The sequence below is a fragment of the Maniola jurtina genome, chromosome 4 (assembly GCF_905333055.1).
Source record: "Maniola jurtina chromosome 4, ilManJurt1.1, whole genome shotgun sequence".
Classification (NCBI taxonomy): Eukaryota; Metazoa; Arthropoda; class Insecta; order Lepidoptera; family Nymphalidae; genus Maniola; species Maniola jurtina.
In genome coordinates this window covers 2,001,653-2,023,383 of record NC_060032.1, presented here as the reverse complement: position 1 = coordinate 2,023,383, position 21,731 = coordinate 2,001,653, and the positions used below count along the sequence as shown (strand labels likewise).

Sequence of the window (21,731 nt, the reverse complement as noted above, 5' to 3'; positions counted from 1 at the left end):
AATGCTTGGTCTAACAATTTACAAAACTTGATTCGTAACTCCCGAAGGCCATTACGATTTTTACGGATGCCATCTGGCTTGACGAATTCCTCAGCTGTCTTTTAAAGACTAATGGATACATTGTTTGCTTCAATAAGGAACAAAGTTCTTCATTACATTGATAATATTTTACTACCCACGGTAACTGAAGAATGCTTAGAATTATTAAAGGAAGTGTTACAGACTTACAGATTATATGAGAAGCAGGACTTACTTTGAATTTGGAAAAATGCTATTTCTTACAGGACAAAATTGATTACCTCTGTTATGAAACAACTGAACAAAAAAAATCCGTCCAGGAAGCAACTTTTGATGTATATAAATGAATTAAGAAAAACGTTCCGTAGTATTGGAAATCTGCTCAACAAAACGCATTTGATTATCTTTGTTATATTGACGAGTCGACCAATACTCTCGATATTTCACCGAACAGGAAATAATATCGAAGTTCATACTGACGCAAGCAGTAAGGGTGTGGCTGGCATTCTGATGCAGAAACAAGAACGTGGATTCAAGCTTATTAAGAAGAGTAAAATAAGAGTATTTTAAAGTAGAAAGTTTTGTATGAAGAATCTATGTACCATTCCTACGGATTGTAAACTTTAACCGTTGTGAAGTCATTAAGAAGATTTCGAATATATCTAGTAGGTGATCATTTTAAAGTAATTACAGATATTGCGCAGCAGTGCATTATATCTATTCGAAAACGAATTTGGTGTCAAGGATATCAAAATGGTGGCTATTTCTCCAGGAATAAGATATGGTGGTCGAGCAAAGATCTGGCAAGTCGCATAGTCATGTAGCTAGACATTCATATCGTAGATATTTTGATTGGATAGTTTGATAAAATTCGTATGATAAAATTGGCGTTGATCCCGATATTAAAAATAATTTAAAATTAAGGAAGATAAGATTTATAGAACTAAGATGGAAAGGAAAGACTGGTAATACCGAAATACGGAAGATAGAACATAATGAGGATTAAGGAAGTACCATGATTGCGTAGGACATCCAAGGTTAAAATGTGAGGGTACCATAAAAAGTCATTTTTGGGTTACCAGAACGGCGAGGTTGTTGTGTAGATGATATTTATAAAATGAGTTAATATGGAAAAGTGGAAGGTGAGCTGCAGATAGAAACCTGAATGTTAGACGAAAATTAAAGGGAAAATATAGTGGACCTTACAAAATTCCTAAAGAAGTCGGCAATTATAGATATGTAATTAAATCTCTGAAAGGTATGAACGATTATAAAACTTTGGTGCTTTGGTTTCGTCGGACTTCCTAAAAAGATTCGAAGCAGAAGTTAACTCCTCTTCGAGCGGTGAAGATAATGAGGTTCATGGTACAGAAGGAATTAATTGGATTAATTAATTAATGGAATGATTGAAGATAAAAACTGAAAGAATTAAATAATCGAATTGTTGGAAGGCTAGAAATTGATTAATTGGTTAAAAAAAAAAGTTTAATGGTTAAAAAAATGGCTATGATTGATTGGTATATTGGAAATGGTTTAAAAAAAAGGGTTTAATGGTTAAAAAAAATGGCTATGATTGATTGGTATATTGGAAATGGTTTTAAAAAAAATGTTGGTTGGAAATGGTTCCAAAAATGGTTATGATTGATTGATATATTGGAAATGGTTTAAAAAAATGTTGGTTGGAAATGGTTCCAAAAATGGTTATGATTGATTGGTATTATTGAAAATGGGTTAAAAAAATGTTGGTTGGAAATGGTTATGATTGATATATTGGTTATTGGAAATGGTAAAAAAAAAAAAAAATGGAAAAAAGAATATGGTTATGATTGATATTATGGTTATTGGAAATGGTAAAAAAATGGTTATGATGAGATTATGGTTATTATGATTGATTTATTTATTGGGTATAGTAAAATAGTCGCAATGGTTGTGACAAATTGGTTTATGGAAAACAGTTGTAAGAGTTATGAATTTAGTTAATCTTTATGAAGTTGGTTGAGTTTCACAGCAGTTTTATGGAAACGATTGATTGTTATGAATTCTTATGGATATAGTTACATGGGTTGTTTAAGTTATTAACTTATTCGCTTCTAGTAAAGTAATTCTGGTTAAATATAATTTTGGGTATAAAGGAGATTTTTCATCACTGTATGCGGCCTGGGCTAGAACTTCGTAGGATATACTTGGATATAGTCCAGAAAACAATGAACAGTTTTAAACTATATTATATTTTCTATAAAATGGCTTTGTTTGGTAGTAACAAGTTTTCATACATTTTAACGAGTATATTGAAAGAATATAAAAAGTCAATGCGGAAATATGTTTTAAAATATTTACGAAATAAAATTTTTGCACACTTCTCTTTGCAGGGTCGCAAAGCGAGTCAGGATGGACGAGTGTCAAAATGACATTCCAATGTGGCTGACAAGCACGGGACCCAGAGCTATTCGAGCGCCATATTGGAACGATGTGGCTATATAAGACCTGTAGCTTAAGGTCTGAAGGCAGTCTACGCTGAAATTTTGGAAGAAATAGTGCAAGTGTTATAGTGTTTCGTGGTGGTTAGAAAAAGCTAAGTATATTAACTATTTGGTTACTTTAATATTAGAATGTTAGTATGATTATCTGCAAATATTTTTGAGACATTAACCATATTGTGATAATTTCCTAAATCTGCTTAAACTTTGATTTGTTATAGTTTGAGGTTTTATCCACATTGTGTAAATTGGTTATTGTTGGTTAAAATGATTTTCTCTGGATTTCCATCGGAAATAATTGTGTGATTAAAATGAATTTCAAATAACGTAATTTTGCTAGTTCTGTAAAACTAATAAGTTTGTCCCGCCATTTTTATTATTGGTGGAATTAGATTACAAAGGCGGTAGTAATGAACTTTGGTTAATAATGTTAAAATAAATACAGTTACATAACCTAAAATAAAAACCACGTGTTAATAATTTATTAACTTTGTTGATTATTTGATTATATCATAAGAGATGGAGTCAGTTAACCTAAAATAAAACCACGTGTTGATAATTTATTTGCTTTGTTGATTATTTGATTATATCATAAGAGATGAAATTACCTAACCTAAATTAGCACACGTGGTGATAGTGTACTTGCTTTGTTGAATGTTCTGATTATATTAGTGTTATTATATGAATTGCATTTACCTGTTGAAATGAGAATTTTGAATAGATGAATTTAATGAAGTGGAACATAAAGGAAAATATGGGAGAAATATATAATTAATTACTGGTGTTTGTTGTTTTAATTCTATCTTAATAGGTCACATCTAATGCTTGGTCTAACATTTGGTAGAAAAATTACTTAATAGCTAAAATAAGGTGGTGTGCTATAAACTACTAGCTACCGCGGTATAAACATCGTCTTCATCAACATGAACAGCTTTCACCGGCTCACTACTGAGCGCGGACTTCATAGAGAACTCTCGATCAAGTTTTTCTTCATCATATGGTATTGTATACCATTATGTGAAATTCTCACGATGGTTTTTCCTTATACTTTTATTATCACAAAACGATTAGTACTAATATACCAAGAATGCTCTCCACTACTAAAGATAATAGGGTTGGCTGGGTTCGAATCCCAGGCTAAAGACACCTCAAAGGGACCTTGTCGAGGATACTTTCGAGTAACAGCTAAATTTCATCTACCTACTAAAAATACCCTGAACGAGACAATGGAATTCACGCTGCCTCCGGAGGACAGATGGCGAGGCAGGTAGGTACCTTTTTTTATGGTGTACCGATCTTTCCCAAACAGTATTTTAGGTAACATTATCTGTTAAAACCGACGCCAGCTGAATTTGTGAATCACCGAGTTTTGATAAGATAAAAATACTAGTTTTGCTGTAATTTGTAATTTCTTTGCTTGATATTTTATGGTACATGGTTGATTGGTGACGTACCAACAGCGAGATTCCGGCACAAAGCAAACACGTCATGTCTTTATACAGCTGGACTCTCCGAACTTCTAAATTGGCCAATTTAGACATAATATAACAAATGAATATATATACTAAAATATACCATGGTAAGGGGCGAGCCCAGAGCTCATTGAAAAGAACCTAGGTTTCCGTACCTAGGCAATTGAAAACGCTTCGCAGCGAAAATAGGAGAGTCCAATTGCTGAGCCCCACATAACATGGATCAAGGCTGAATTTCAGCGTAGGTATTTCCCCCGTGCTTAAGGAATGCCGGTTGGTCTCAAACCGATGGCCTAAATAAGGCAAATACACGTATCAACTGATTTTCCACACTAACAGGACGTTCTAAATTAGCAGATCTCTCCACTCATTATATCTATTTTGAGGAATTGAAATATTACATTAAATTTTTTTATTATTCAATCCGTGTAAACCTGTTAGCTGGTCGAGAAGTCTATGTGTTCACCCAACGTACTGTACCAATTAATTACTTGTAAATAACTCATGACTTAAATACCTAGGTGTTTCTATAATTCAGCTGAGTTTATTTCTTATTTTTATCTCCTCATAATGCCTAATCTTAACCACTAGTATAGACGATCACAGCGTACCATCACAGAAATATGATGCCGAGTGACCAGGGATCTATGTACGTATTCGAAATAACGATATGACTAGATTTACATTAACATAAAAATAACACAACGTAGAAATTGTGATTGGGTATTTGAGAGAGAAAAATTTATAAACTTACATTACTATTTATAAATTATAAGTTTTAAGGACACACTTTGCATGTTATTTTATATATATATGTTGTACATTTACATTTATTTATATATAGGGGGAGCAGGAGCAGAAATAAGCTATGTGTCTTATAAATGTACAATTTACAGGTTTTCAGAGAGGATATTGCAAGGACCGAGTTATTTATCCCGTGCTTATTTCTTAGACTTAACAAATTTTGCTTAAAGTCTGGGAATCCATATAATCAAAGCACTTCACGCATGTGGTTGCAAATTATAGCAGTATTGCACTATTATTCTAATTACAACTTTGCATATTACTAAATAATTACAACTTTGCATATTACTAAATAATTACAACTTTGCATATTACTAAATAATTACAACTTTGCATATTACTAAATTTTACACGGAAAGTAAAAAAAAAATTAAAAATATTTAAGATAGTACCAAAGTAGGTAAAAGGAATAGGGTAAAATTGAAAAAAAAAAGGGATGTCTTCAGGTAGGAAAGGACGAAGAACAAAGCAAGTAGGTGCGGGGCAAAGCGATGTTAGTACCGTAGAATCGAACGAGCAAACAACGACCTTAGGGAATGCTACATTAGAGTTGATTTTGAAAAAAATCACCGAATTCGAAGCAAAATTACATCAGTTAAATTCAAATACCGGTTCAAATGAAATCGCGAGCGTTTTTTCACACGAGTCGAACGGGATTATTGAAAATGAAAAATCTGATAGGCAGGGGTCAAATCTTGAAACCGCGAGCACAAGTACATTATCTGAGACCCGGAATTTATATGTTGTACAGCCGTCAGTAACTAAACCAAATTTCGACGGAAAACCATTCACTAACCCCATCGTTTTTCTTAAACGATTAAAGAAATATATAAGGGCGGTAAATGGATTAGATCGTGAAATAGATATAGCGTTAGGTTGCATCTCGGGGCATGCTCGGAAGGTTATGGATTTGTACTCGAAAGGTTGGACTACGTTCGCCGACTTCGAGATTGATTTTAGACGAAATTATTGGACCGAACAAATTCAGGAATCTATAAGATATAAATTGATTAATGGGGTATATTCAAGCGATTCGGGAATGTCGATGTCCGAACATTTTGCTGAGCAAGCAGAATCAATGCAGTCATTAACTATTGCGTTTAGTGAGAGAGATTTGGTAAATTCTATTATGCGACATTATGCTATAGATATACAGCGATTATGGTTTACTAGAACAGAAGAAGTTAACATCATGAACGGAGCGAAATTTCTTCGAAACATAGAGCAAAATATTGTTGAAAAACCTAGGCAATTTACGAGAGGTACTGTTAGTAATAATTACAGAGGTAGACGATACAATGAGTCACCATCGAGACGACCTATTGTAGCAACAATGTCAACAAGAAATTGGAGAGCTAGGGGAAATTCGACGAGGGGACGCGGCTATCGTGGTCGATTAGGTTCTAGGGTTAACTTTAACAGGCCTACGGTATCCGAAACTAAACAAATTAGGCCGGCTATCACGTTCGTGAAAGAGGGCGAAGATCTTACTGTGTCTAAGAATGTGGGGGAGGGTTCATCAAAAAAACTAGAATGCCCAACACAAACGAGGTCAAGTCAGTTAGTTTTGTGTGGCTCGGGCGTCAGAAAGACCTCAGATCACGAAGGGACAGGTGTAGTCTATAGAATCTTAATTAATAGTGGATGGAAGCCAGGACAGAGTTTGGGGACCGGAGATAAGGGACTTAAGCGGTTATTAAGAGGCGGCGTTGATTATAACGAGTATAGTAGTCAATTTGAAATTAGGAGTATAGGAATCTTATTGGAAAACCAGTTTGAAAATGTAACAGAGTGTAATGAGTTAGGCGTGACTTGTGAAACTTGTATGAGGAGAGGTTTGAATGTGTACACAATGTATCATGAATTAGATGAACAAACCGATGTGAGTGTTGATTATTCTTTACCTAGGTTACCTGAAGTATGTGTTAGACTGTATGGAAGAATTATGAGTGCACTCATAGATACGGGAAGTCAGATTAGTGGAATAACTAGGGAATTGTACGACTCTATTCTAAGAGAACATGGGACATTGCCAGAGATCGCTATTCCAGCAATTCAAATACAAGGCGCGTTTGGATCGCGAAGTGAAAGCACAAATCGGTTAGTACTAATAGAGTTTCAGTTAGGTAGTACTTTAGTTGAAGCACCTGTACTAGTTATGCGACGTCTTCCTAGGTCATTGATACTAGGATACGATTGGTTAGAACGGGTAAAAGGAATAGTGAACTGTAATGGTGAACACACTTTGACTATTGAACATATGGGCGTTAGGTCTTGTGTTAGGCTGAATTCGGACTGCAAAATCGAAAGGTTAGGGGGAGAGACGAACGCAGCCACGATCAATTTAATATTAAATCAAAACTCTAGGCCAGTGGAACAAAGTGTATTAGACATGAATTTAGATAATGAGAAATTTAAGGGATTAAAATTAGATGACGCGAACTTAAGTAATGAACAAAAGGAATTATTACTACCTGTGTTAAACAAACACTGTAAGGTATTTACGGAAGGTTTAGGTTTGACAAACAAGTACGTACACGTTATTGAGCTGTTAGACGAAACACCTTTTGTAAAACACAGTTATCCGGTACCTTTGGCGTATAGAGAACAGGTAAAAACCGAATTAGAAGAGTTAGAAAAACTAGGCGTGATCAGACAGGAAGCGACTCCTTACTGTAGTCCTCTCACTTTCACTAAGAAGCGAGATGGGTCAATAAGACTCTTATTGGACGCACGAGAGTTGAATAAGAAAATGGTAGGTGACGCAGGCGCGCCTCCACTCACATCTGAGATTTTACAATCCTTTCATGGAGTAAATTATATCAGTTTAATTGATTTGAATAATGCCTATTTTCAAATACCTTTGCATAAAGATTCTAGGAAGTATACTGGGTTCTCGTTCATGGGGAAGACGTATACTTATAATGTTTTACCTCAAGGTTTAAAGACTTCTGTAGCAGGGTTCTCGAGAGCAATGGATTATATTCTAGTAGGAGTACGAGAGTTTTGCGTAAACTATTTAGACGACATAGTCATATTCACTACCGGGGACATAAGGTTACACTTAGAACATTTAGATCGAGTGTTAGATAAATTAGAAACCACAGGTTTAACTGGAAGGTTAGAGAAGTGTCGGTTCTTATGTGTAGAGGTAAAGTTGTTAGGACATATAGTAAATACTAACGGGGTACGTATGGATCCTGAACGGGTTAAAGCCATATTAGACTTCCCTATACCTCGGACTATAAAACAATTACGAGGATTTCTGGGATTAATAAATTATTTCAGAAGATTTATTTCAAAATATAGCGAAGAGGTTAAACCACTGTGTGACCTATTAAAACAAAATACGAAATGGTCATGGACAGAGGAAATTAACGATTGTTTTGAAAGGGTCAAGAAATTGTTTATAGACACGATACTTCTTGTACACCCAGATCCTAAGGGAACTTATTATTTACAAACCGATAGCAGTAATTTGGGGGTTTCGGGTTATGTCTATCAATTGAATGAAGCAGGTGAAGAACAAATATTAGGGTTCTGTAGTAAAGCATTGACAGAGACAGAACGCAAATGGACAGTTACTGAACAAGAACTATGGGCCATCATTTTCAGTTTGTCAAAGTTTGAAACATATTTGAGAGGAGCGAATTTAGTCATTAGGACTGATCATAAAAGCCTGATATTCTTGCAGACGTGCAAATTATTGAGCGCTAGGATGATACGTTGGGTACATTATATAGGGCGATTTAATTACACAGTCGAACATGTGAAAGGTAAACTAAACATTGTAGCAGACGTATTGTCTCGACATTTAAAGGGGACCACTGATGTATTAACTAACAAGGTCACGGGGCCTGAAATGAATCTATTTAAAACATCATTAGGACGATTAGTGCGGGAGCGATGGAGAGAGATAGGTAGTTATCAAAGTCGCGACAAGACTGCTAGTGAGATAATTAGACGCGTGCAAACAGCAGACACTTCTGAATCAAAGTACTACGTGCTTAAAGAAGGGATTCTTTATAGGACAGACATAAAAGGGGATATCTTAAGATTATATGTTCCCGAGAACATACTAAGGGATTTGATAGTTAGCATACATGAAGAAGTAGGTCATTTCGGGCGATACAAGGTTTATGCTCTGATGAAACGTCAATATTATTTCCCAAATATGTCTCGTATAATAGGTCGTGTTGTAAGAGCTTGCGAGGCATGTCAAAAGTCAAAACATGCTTTGGAAACGCACACGGGGCCGATTAAAACTGTAATAGCGAAGGAAATAGGAGAGAGAGTTTTTTGCGATATTTTTGGACCTTTACCAGCAGGACGATTTGGTTTTAAATACATATTCGTAATGCAAGATGCTTATAGTAAGTTAATCAGACTATACCCACTACGCCAGGCTAGTGGGAAGGCTACTTTAACTTGTGTAAAAAAGTTTCATAAGCAGGTCACAATTAAGACATTATGTTCAGACAGAGGCGCGAATTTTACTTCAAAGGTTTTCGAGTTAGGTATTCGCCAATTAGGTATCGAATTAACGCACACATCTGTTAGAAATCCACGGCCAAATTCGACAGAGAGGGTTAATAAAGAGTTAGGTAGATTATTCAGGACGTATTGCGACAAATCACATCGTTCATGGGTAGATCTATTATCGGATATAGAAGATTGTTACAATCAGGTAATACATACTACAACGGGATATTCGCCAAACGAGATTATATATGGAAAACGTACTCTGCTATCGACTGATTTCAACACTGACTCATCGGTGAGGGCAGACTTACAGGGTGAACCGTTAGAACAGATTCGACAGCAGGCACGACAAAACATAGATAAGGCGGCCGAAAGTAGGCAATTACATTATAACAAAAATCATAAGTTAATACAATTCGAAATCGGAGATTTAGTGAAACTTAAGACTTTTACAAAGTCAGATGCTGATAAAAAGTTGACAAAAAAATTCATGCGCTTATATGAAGGACCGTACATAATAGGGGCAGTTCCATATAATAATGTATATACATTAATAGACGTTCATACTAGTAAAGTTAAGGGTAACTACAATGCCATTCATTTGTTTAGGTACTATGTAGATAACTAGAAAGATAGGTAAAACCAGAGTACTGGAAGGAACAGAAAACAGGTAGTTTGGGGTACACTAAACAAAGTGATACCTGAGTTAAGTAGTTATGGTCATGCCCGAGGGTATAATAGATAGGCGTAGAACCTCCTACGCCTAATACAGATAAGGGGAAAAATAGATTTTGAAACAACTAGCACAGCTGCAGGGACAAAAGGGGGATTACTACGTGTATTAAAAATCTATTTTGGGGGAGTGTGAGATAGTCATACCTATTCACTATAAATTTTTTTTGTCATCTCTTTAAATTTTGCTCTTAGAAAGGAAACGGCGTGTAAAACAAAGATAAATCACTCTGAAGGTTCAAAGAATGGTAGAACAAAAAATTAAAAATGAAATAAATTAAACACTGAGAAATACGTCTTAAAACTTTTCTTTGAGTCCATCCATAAACAAACAAATAAATTAGTTTAAGTTCCTAAGTATTTAAAAGGAAATTGCTCTAAAGCTAAATTGCGTTAGGGTCGGTCATAAATTTGATAAAGCCGTCAATTTTAACTTAGAAATCTTAGAAGTATAATAAATAAATGCTATTTACTGCTAACAGATGCGTGAAATAAAAAAAAGGCATGGGAACAAAATAACGAGTGTGGAGCCAAAAATCGGACCATTCAGGGAAATCGAGGTGTGTCAAATGGCCGTCAATTCTTCTTTTACCAATAAAAGTTCAGATGCGCGGGAGGCGAGCCAATGAGATATCAGAATGCTTTTGCTGGGTGTTTTCTGTTACAGGAAGAGGAAGGTGGGGAAGGATGACGATTAGGAGGAAGGACGGTGGTCGAGGCATTCATTCGGTCCTCAGCCTCGAGACTCATCATTCTATTCGAGATTGTCTTGACATCCATTTCGATATTCTAAATTAAAGTTTTTTGAGAAAAGAAAAATTGTAAAGTTTTAATAATAATTTTAGTATTGTTAAAATTAGTAACTAGTAAAATTTGATAGTGTAAAATCTTAATTAATCAGTGTGTATCCGGGCCAGCAGAAGCTGATATATGGTGATGTACTAATTTACATTTAATTTTAACTAGATTATTTTGAAATCAGCTCCACAACCCTAGTTAATTAAATTAATTGATTGATTTAATTAGAAATGAATCCAGATAATGCACTACACACTTTGTATTTTATATGACGTAAATCGGAGATCCACAACCGGGCATCAACAGAGGTGGCCCTGGATATTTTGTTTGGTGTTATAATGATTTACATAATCCTCAAATTATGAATACGAGGCTATAAAAATCGTGTTTATACTCTAGACCGCACAATGAGTTAACTTCACGTTTGAACATAAAATTAAACTACTTAAACCAAAGTGTTTAAATGAGACGAAATAACTACCTGTGGAGCTGGGATCTGAATATATCTAGATTGATTGTATAAAACTGTGTATAATTGTGTGTCCTTAAAATTTACTTTATTATAGAAATAAGAATTATAGACAATATCTTCATTAATTATGTGGGCATGTGTGTATTTTAGATAAAATGGTGTACATAACATTATTTAAAGCCGAAAGGGTTTTTTCGTTTGAATATTTGCTTTTCCCTTTCAATAATTAGTATGGCTTAGGAAGCAAATGTTCGGCCAGGAATTAATTAATGTAATAAAGTTACTTAATTCCCAGTCTAAATAATAAATTCAGTTTCTCTTCTTTTTTTTTTCTAAATACTCAACTGTATGAGTAAATAAACAATTATTTACCAGAAATAAATGCACTTGGGTATAACTATCATCTTTTATTTGCTATATTTAGATACATTTCCTAGACATTTAATAATGGAGATTCAATTTGTTTGGAGGCTAGACTACCATATTATAATATTAACAAAGCCATTGATACAAAGAAACCATGTATCGAACTAACTTGAACTCCAATATTAAGATTTTCTCATATGACCTATTTACCAATCACAATTCCTGCTATTAAGTAAAATTTAGGCTAGTTTTTTTTTCAGCAATTCATCTATTTATAATACTAGCTCTAATTCAGCATTAAATAGGGATTAAAATTAAATTAGCAGTCTAATGCAGTCTGATGGAATGACCCTTGTCGTTACAATTATTGATTTGGTAGAAAAATTACTTAATAGCTAAAATAAGGTGGTGTGCTATAAACTACTAGCTACCGCGGTATAAACATCGTCTTCATCAACATGAACAGCTTTCACCGGCTCACTACTGAGCGCGGACTTCATAGAGAACTCTCGATCAAGTTTTTCTTCATCATATGGTATTGTATACCATTATGTGAAATTCTCACGATGGTTTTTCCTTATACTTTTATTATCACAAAACGATTAGTACTAATATACCAAGAATGCTCTCCACTACTAAAGATAATAGGGTTGGCTGGGTTCGAATCCCAGGCTAAAGACACCTCAAAGGGACCTTGTCGAGGATACTTTCGAGTAACAGCTAAATTTCATCTACCTACTAAAAATACCCTGAACGAGACAATGGAATTCACGCTGCCTCCGGAGGACAGATGGCGAGGCAGGTAGGTACCTTTTTTTATGGTGTACCGATCTTTCCCAAACAGTATTTTAGGTAACATTATCTGTTAAAACCGACGCCAGCTGAATTTGTGAATCACCGAGTTTTGATAAGATAAAAATACTAGTTTTGCTGTAATTTGTAATTTCTTTGCTTGATATTTTATGGTACATGGTTGATTGGTGACGTACCAACAGCGAGATTCCGGCACAAAGCAAACACGTCATGTCTTTATACAGCTGGACTCTCCGAACTTCTAAATTGGCCAATTTAGACATAATATAACAAATGAATATATATACTAAAATATACCATGGTAAGGGGCGAGCCCAGAGCTCATTGAAAAGAACCTAGGTTTCCGTACCTAGGCAATTGAAAACGCTTCGCAGCGAAAATAGGAGAGTCCAATTGCTGAGCCCCACATAACATGGATCAAGGCTGAATTTCAGCGTAGGTATTTCCCCCGTGCTTAAGGAATGCCGGTTGGTCTCAAACCGATGGCCTAAATAAGGCAAATACACGTATCAACTGATTTTCCACACTAACAGGACGTTCTAAATTAGCAGATCTCTCCACTCATTATATCTATTTTGAGGAATTGAAATATTACATTAAATTTTTTTATTATTCAATCCGTGTAAACCTGTTAGCTGGTCGAGAAGTCTATGTGTTCACCCAACGTACTGTACCAATTAATTACTTGTAAATAACTCATGACTTAAATACCTAGGTGTTTCTATAATTCAGCTGAGTTTATTTCTTATTTTTATCTCCTCATAATGCCTAATCTTAACCACTAGTATAGACGATCACAGCGTACCATCACAGAAATATGATGCCGAGTGACCAGGGATCTATGTACGTATTCGAAATAACGATATGACTAGATTTACATTAACATAAAAATAACACAACGTAGAAATTGTGATTGGGTATTTGAGAGAGAAAAATTTATAAACTTACATTACTATTTATAAATTATAAGTTTTAAGGACACACTTTGCATGTTATTTTATATATATATGTTGTACATTTACATTTATTTATATATAGGGGGAGCAGGAGCAGAAATAAGCTATGTGTCTTATAAATGTACAATTTACAGGTTTTCAGAGAGGATATTGCAAGGACCGAGTTATTTATCCCGTGCTTATTTCTTAGACTTAACAAATTTTGCTTAAAGTCTGGGAATCCATATAATCAAAGCACTTCACGCATGTGGTTGCAAATTATAGCAGTATTGCACTATTATTCTAATTACAACTTTGCATATTACTAAATAATTACAACTTTGCATATTACTAAATAATTACAACTTTGCATATTACTAAATAATTACAACTTTGCATATTACTAAATTTTACACGGAAAGTAAAAAAAAAATTAAAAATATTTAAGATAGTACCAAAGTAGGTAAAAGGAATAGGGTAAAATTGAAAAAAAAAAGGGATGTCTTCAGGTAGGAAAGGACGAAGAACAAAGCAAGTAGGTGCGGGGCAAAGCGATGTTAGTACCGTAGAATCGAACGAGCAAACAACGACCTTAGGGAATGCTACATTAGAGTTGATTTTGAAAAAAATCACCGAATTCGAAGCAAAATTACATCAGTTAAATTCAAATACCGGTTCAAATGAAATCGCGAGCGTTTTTTCACACGAGTCGAACGGGATTATTGAAAATGAAAAATCTGATAGGCAGGGGTCAAATCTTGAAACCGCGAGCACAAGTACATTATCTGAGACCCGGAATTTATATGTTGTACAGCCGTCAGTAACTAAACCAAATTTCGACGGAAAACCATTCACTAACCCCATCGTTTTTCTTAAACGATTAAAGAAATATATAAGGGCGGTAAATGGATTAGATCGTGAAATAGATATAGCGTTAGGTTGCATCTCGGGGCATGCTCGGAAGGTTATGGATTTGTACTCGAAAGGTTGGACTACGTTCGCCGACTTCGAGATTGATTTTAGACGAAATTATTGGACCGAACAAATTCAGGAATCTATAAGATATAAATTGATTAATGGGGTATATTCAAGCGATTCGGGAATGTCGATGTCCGAACATTTTGCTGAGCAAGCAGAATCAATGCAGTCATTAACTATTGCGTTTAGTGAGAGAGATTTGGTAAATTCTATTATGCGACATTATGCTATAGATATACAGCGATTATGGTTTACTAGAACAGAAGAAGTTAACATCATGAACGGAGCGAAATTTCTTCGAAACATAGAGCAAAATATTGTTGAAAAACCTAGGCAATTTACGAGAGGTACTGTTAGTAATAATTACAGAGGTAGACGATACAATGAGTCACCATCGAGACGACCTATTGTAGCAACAATGTCAACAAGAAATTGGAGAGCTAGGGGAAATTCGACGAGGGGACGCGGCTATCGTGGTCGATTAGGTTCTAGGGTTAACTTTAACAGGCCTACGGTATCCGAAACTAAACAAATTAGGCCGGCTATCACGTTCGTGAAAGAGGGCGAAGATCTTACTGTGTCTAAGAATGTGGGGGAGGGTTCATCAAAAAAACTAGAATGCCCAACACAAACGAGGTCAAGTCAGTTAGTTTTGTGTGGCTCGGGCGTCAGAAAGACCTCAGATCACGAAGGGACAGGTGTAGTCTATAGAATCTTAATTAATAGTGGATGGAAGCCAGGACAGAGTTTGGGGACCGGAGATAAGGGACTTAAGCGGTTATTAAGAGGCGGCGTTGATTATAACGAGTATAGTAGTCAATTTGAAATTAGGAGTATAGGAATCTTATTGGAAAACCAGTTTGAAAATGTAACAGAGTGTAATGAGTTAGGCGTGACTTGTGAAACTTGTATGAGGAGAGGTTTGAATGTGTACACAATGTATCATGAATTAGATGAACAAACCGATGTGAGTGTTGATTATTCTTTACCTAGGTTACCTGAAGTATGTGTTAGACTGTATGGAAGAATTATGAGTGCACTCATAGATACGGGAAGTCAGATTAGTGGAATAACTAGGGAATTGTACGACTCTATTCTAAGAGAACATGGGACATTGCCAGAGATCGCTATTCCAGCAATTCAAATACAAGGCGCGTTTGGATCGCGAAGTGAAAGCACAAATCGGTTAGTACTAATAGAGTTTCAGTTAGGTAGTACTTTAGTTGAAGCACCTGTACTAGTTATGCGACGTCTTCCTAGGTCATTGATACTAGGATACGATTGGTTAGAACGGGTAAAAGGAATAGTGAACTGTAATGGTGAACACACTTTGACTATTGAACATATGGGCGTTAGGTCTTGTGTTAGGCTGAATTCGGACTGCAAAATCGAAAGGTTAGGGGGAGAGACGAACGCAGCCACGATCAATTTAATATTAAATCAAAACTCTAGGCCAGTGGAACAAAGTGTATTAGACATGAATTTAGATAATGAGAAATTTAAGGGATTAAAATTAGATGACGCGAACTTAAGTAATGAACAAAAGGAATTATTACTACCTGTGTTAAACAAACACTGTAAGGTATTTACGGAAGGTTTAGGTTTGACAAACAAGTACGTACACGTTATTGAGCTGTTAGACGAAACACCTTTTGTAAAACACAGTTATCCGGTACCTTTGGCGTATAGAGAACAGGTAAAAACCGAATTAGAAGAGTTAGAAAAACTAGGCGTGATCAGACAGGAAGCGACTCCTTACTGTAGTCCTCTCACTTTCACTAAGAAGCGAGATGGGTCAATAAGACTCTTATTGGACGCACGAGAGTTGAATAAGAAAATGGTAGGTGACGCAGGCGCGCCTCCACTCACATCTGAGATTTTACAATCCTTTCATGGAGTAAATTATATCAGTTTAATTGATTTGAATAATGCCTATTTTCAAATACCTTTGCATAAAGATTCTAGGAAGTATACTGGGTTCTCGTTCATGGGGAAGACGTATACTTATAATGTTTTACCTCAAGGTTTAAAGACTTCTGTAGCAGGGTTCTCGAGAGCAATGGATTATATTCTAGTAGGAGTACGAGAGTTTTGCGTAAACTATTTAGACGACATAGTCATATTCACTACCGGGGACATAAGGTTACACTTAGAACATTTAGATCGAGTGTTAGATAAATTAGAAACCACAGGTTTAACTGGAAGGTTAGAGAAGTGTCGGTTCTTATGTGTAGAGGTAAAGTTGTTAGGACATATAGTAAATACTAACGGGGTACGTATGGATCCTGAACGGGTTAAAGCCATATTAGACTTCCCTATACCTCGGACTATAAAACAATTACGAGGATTTCTGGGATTAATAAATTATTTCAGAAGATTTATTTCAAAATATAGCGAAGAGGTTAAACCACTGTGTGACCTATTAAAACAAAATACGAAATGGTCATGGACAGAGGAAATTAACGATTGTTTTGAAAGGGTCAAGAAATTGTTTATAGACACGATACTTCTTGTACACCCAGATCCTAAGGGAACTTATTATTTACAAACCGATAGCAGTAATTTGGGGGTTTCGGGTTATGTCTATCAATTGAATGAAGCAGGTGAAGAACAAATATTAGGGTTCTGTAGTAAAGCATTGACAGAGACAGAACGCAAATGGACAGTTACTGAACAAGAACTATGGGCCATCATTTTCAGTTTGTCAAAGTTTGAAACATATTTGAGAGGAGCGAATTTAGTCATTAGGACTGATCATAAAAGCCTGATATTCTTGCAGACGTGCAAATTATTGAGCGCTAGGATGATACGTTGGGTACATTATATAGGGCGATTTAATTACACAGTCGAACATGTGAAAGGTAAACTAAACATTGTAGCAGACGTATTGTCTCGACATTTAAAGGGGACCACTGATGTATTAACTAACAAGGTCACGGGGCCTGAAATGAATCTATTTAAAACATCATTAGGACGATTAGTGCGGGAGCGATGGAGAGAGATAGGTAGTTATCAAAGTCGCGACAAGACTGCTAGTGAGATAATTAGACGCGTGCAAACAGCAGACACTTCTGAATCAAAGTACTACGTGCTTAAAGAAGGGATTCTTTATAGGACAGACATAAAAGGGGATATCTTAAGATTATATGTTCCCGAGAACATACTAAGGGATTTGATAGTTAGCATACATGAAGAAGTAGGTCATTTCGGGCGATACAAGGTTTATGCTCTGATGAAACGTCAATATTATTTCCCAAATATGTCTCGTATAATAGGTCGTGTTGTAAGAGCTTGCGAGGCATGTCAAAAGTCAAAACATGCTTTGGAAACGCACACGGGGCCGATTAAAACTGTAATAGCGAAGGAAATAGGAGAGAGAGTTTTTTGCGATATTTTTGGACCTTTACCAGCAGGACGATTTGGTTTTAAATACATATTCGTAATGCAAGATGCTTATAGTAAGTTAATCAGACTATACCCACTACGCCAGGCTAGTGGGAAGGCTACTTTAACTTGTGTAAAAAAGTTTCATAAGCAGGTCACAATTAAGACATTATGTTCAGACAGAGGCGCGAATTTTACTTCAAAGGTTTTCGAGTTAGGTATTCGCCAATTAGGTATCGAATTAACGCACACATCTGTTAGAAATCCACGGCCAAATTCGACAGAGAGGGTTAATAAAGAGTTAGGTAGATTATTCAGGACGTATTGCGACAAATCACATCGTTCATGGGTAGATCTATTATCGGATATAGAAGATTGTTACAATCAGGTAATACATACTACAACGGGATATTCGCCAAACGAGATTATATATGGAAAACGTACTCTGCTATCGACTGATTTCAACACTGACTCATCGGTGAGGGCAGACTTACAGGGTGAACCGTTAGAACAGATTCGACAGCAGGCACGACAAAACATAGATAAGGCGGCCGAAAGTAGGCAATTACATTATAACAAAAATCATAAGTTAATACAATTCGAAATCGGAGATTTAGTGAAACTTAAGACTTTTACAAAGTCAGATGCTGATAAAAAGTTGACAAAAAAATTCATGCGCTTATATGAAGGACCGTACATAATAGGGGCAGTTCCATATAATAATGTATATACATTAATAGACGTTCATACTAGTAAAGTTAAGGGTAACTACAATGCCATTCATTTGTTTAGGTACTATGTAGATAACTAGAAAGATAGGTAAAACCAGAGTACTGGAAGGAACAGAAAACAGGTAGTTTGGGGTACACTAAACAAAGTGATACCTGAGTTAAGTAGTTATGGTCATGCCCGAGGGTATAATAGATAGGCGTAGAACCTCCTACGCCTAATACAGATAAGGGGAAAAATAGATTTTGAAACAACTAGCACAGCTGCAGGGACAAAAGGGGGATTACTACGTGTATTAAAAATCTATTTTGGGGGAGTGTGAGATAGTCATACCTATTCACTATAAATTTTTTTTGTCATCTCTTTAAATTTTGCTCTTAGAAAGGAAACGGCGTGTAAAACAAAGATAAATCACTCTGAAGGTTCAAAGAATGGTAGAACAAAAAATTAAAAATGAAATAAATTAAACACTGAGAAATACGTCTTAAAACTTTTCTTTGAGTCCATCCATAAACAAACAAATAAATTAGTTTAAGTTCCTAAGTATTTAAAAGGAAATTGCTCTAAAGCTAAATTGCGTTAGGGTCGGTCATAAATTTGATAAAGCCGTCAATTTTAACTTAGAAATCTTAGAAGTATAATAAATAAATGCTATTTACTGCTAACAGATGCGTGAAATAAAAAAAAGGCATGGGAACAAAATAACGAGTGTGGAGCCAAAAATCGGACCATTCAGGGAAATCGAGGTGTGTCAAATGGCCGTCAATTCTTCTTTTACCAATAAAAGTTCAGATGCGCGGGAGGCGAGCCAATGAGATATCAGAATGCTTTTGCTGGGTGTTTTCTGTTACAGGAAGAGGAAGGTGGGGAAGGATGACGATTAGGAGGAAGGACGGTGGTCGAGGCATTCATTCGGTCCTCAGCCTCGAGACTCATCATTCTATTCGAGATTGTCTTGACATCCATTTCGATATTCTAAATTAAAGTTTTTTGAGAAAAGAAAAATTGTAAAGTTTTAATAATAATTTTAGTATTGTTAAAATTAGTAACTAGTAAAATTTGATAGTGTAAAATCTTAATTAATCAGTGTGTATCCGGGCCAGCAGAAGCTGATATATGGTGATGTACTAATTTACATTTAATTTTAACTAGATTATTTTGAAATCAGCTCCACAACCCTAGTTAATTAAATTAATTGATTGATTTAATTAGAAATGAATCCAGATAATGCACTACACACTTTGTATTTTATATGACGTAAATCGGAGATCCACAACCGGGCATCAACAGAGGTGGCCCTGGATATTTTGTTTGGTGTTATAATGATTTACATAATCCTCAAATTATGAATACGAGGCTATAAAAATCGTGTTTATACTCTAGACCGCACAATGAGTTAACTTCACGTTTGAACATAAAATTAAACTACTTAAACCAAAGTGTTTAAATGAGACGAAATAACTACCTGTGGAGCTGGGATCTGAATATATCTAGATTGATTGTATAAAACTGTGTATAATTGTGTGTCCTTAAAATTTACTTTATTATAGAAATAAGAATTATAGACAATATCTTCATTAATTATGTGGGCATGTGTGTATTTTAGATAAAATGGTGTACATAACATTATTTAAAGCCGAAAGGGTTTTTTCGTTTGAATATTTGCTTTTCCCTTTCAATAATTAGTATGGCTTAGGAAGCAAATGTTCGGCCAGGAATTAATTAATGTAATAAAGTTACTTAATTCCCAGTCTAAATAATAAATTCAGTTTCTCTTCTTTTTTTTTTCTAAATACTCAACTGTATGAGTAAATAAACAATTATTTACCAGAAATAAATGCACTTGGGTATAACTATCATCTTTTATTTGCTATATTTAGATACATTTCCTAGACATTTAATAATGGAGATTCAATTTGTTTGGAGGCTAGACTACCATATTATAATATTAACAAAGCCATTGATACAAAGAAACCATGTATCGAACTAACTTGAACTCCAATATTAAGATTTTCTCATATGACCTATTTACCAATCACAATTCCTGCTATTAAGTAAAATTTAGGCTAGTTTTTTTTTCAGCAATTCATCTATTTATAATACTAGCTCTAATTCAGCATTAAATAGGGATTAAAATTAAATTAGCAGTCTAATGCAGTCTGATGGAATGACCCTTGTCGTTACAATTATTGATTTGGTAGAAAAATTACTTAATAGCTAAAATAAGGTGGTGTGCTATAAACTACTAGCTACCGCGGTATAAACATCGTCTTCATCAACATGAACAGCTTTCACCGGCTCACTACTGAGCGCGGACTTCATAGAGAACTCTCGATCAAGTTTTTCTTCATCATATGGTATTGTATACCATTATGTGAAATTCTCACGATGGTTTTTCCTTATACTTTTATTATCACAAAACGATTAGTACTAATATACCAAGAATGCTCTCCACTACTAAAGATAATAGGGTTGGCTGGGTTCGAATCCCAGGCTAAAGACACCTCAAAGGGACCTTGTCGAGGATACTTTCGAGTAACAGCTAAATTTCATCTACCTACTAAAAATACCCTGAACGAGACAATGGAATTCACGCTGCCTCCGGAGGACAGATGGCGAGGCAGGTAGGTACCTTTTTTTATGGTGTACCGATCTTTCCCAAACAGTATTTTAGGTAACATTATCTGTTAAAACCGACGCCAGCTGAATTTGTGAATCACCGAGTTTTGATAAGATAAAAATACTAGTTTTGCTGTAATTTGTAATTTCTTTGCTTGATATTTTATGGTACATGGTTGATTGGTGACGTACCAACAGCGAGATTCCGGCACAAAGCAAACACGTCATGTCTTTATACAGCTGGACTCTCCGAACTTCTAAATTGGCCAATTTAGACATAATATAACAAATGAATATATATACTAAAATATACCATGGTAAGGGGCGAGCCCAGAGCTCATTGAAAAGAACCTAGGTTTCCGTACCTAGGCAATTGAAAACGCTTCGCAGCGAAAATAGGAGAGTCCAATTGCTGAGCCCCACATAACATGGATCAAGGCTGAATTTCAGCGTAGGTATTTCCCCCGTGCTTAAGGAATGCCGGTTGGTCTCAAACCGATGGCCTAAATAAGGCAAATACACGTATCAACTGATTTTCCACACTAACAGGACGTTCTAAATTAGCAGATCTCTCCACTCATTATATCTATTTTGAGGAATTGAAATATTACATTAAATTTTTTTATTATTCAATCCGTGTAAACCTGTTAGC

The 21,731-nt window shown here is 35.4% G+C and overlaps 1 long non-coding RNA gene across 1 annotated transcript; it reads left to right on the top strand.

Moving 5' to 3' along the window:
* The first annotated feature begins 64 nt into the window (after positions 1 to 64).
* Positions 65 to 3,278, top strand: LOC123864414. The gene is made up of 2 exons (XR_006795773.1): positions 65 to 2,629; positions 2,717 to 3,278. It is a non-coding gene; the product is annotated as an uncharacterized LOC123864414 (long non-coding RNA).
* The last annotated feature ends 18,453 nt before the right edge of the window (positions 3,279 to 21,731 follow it).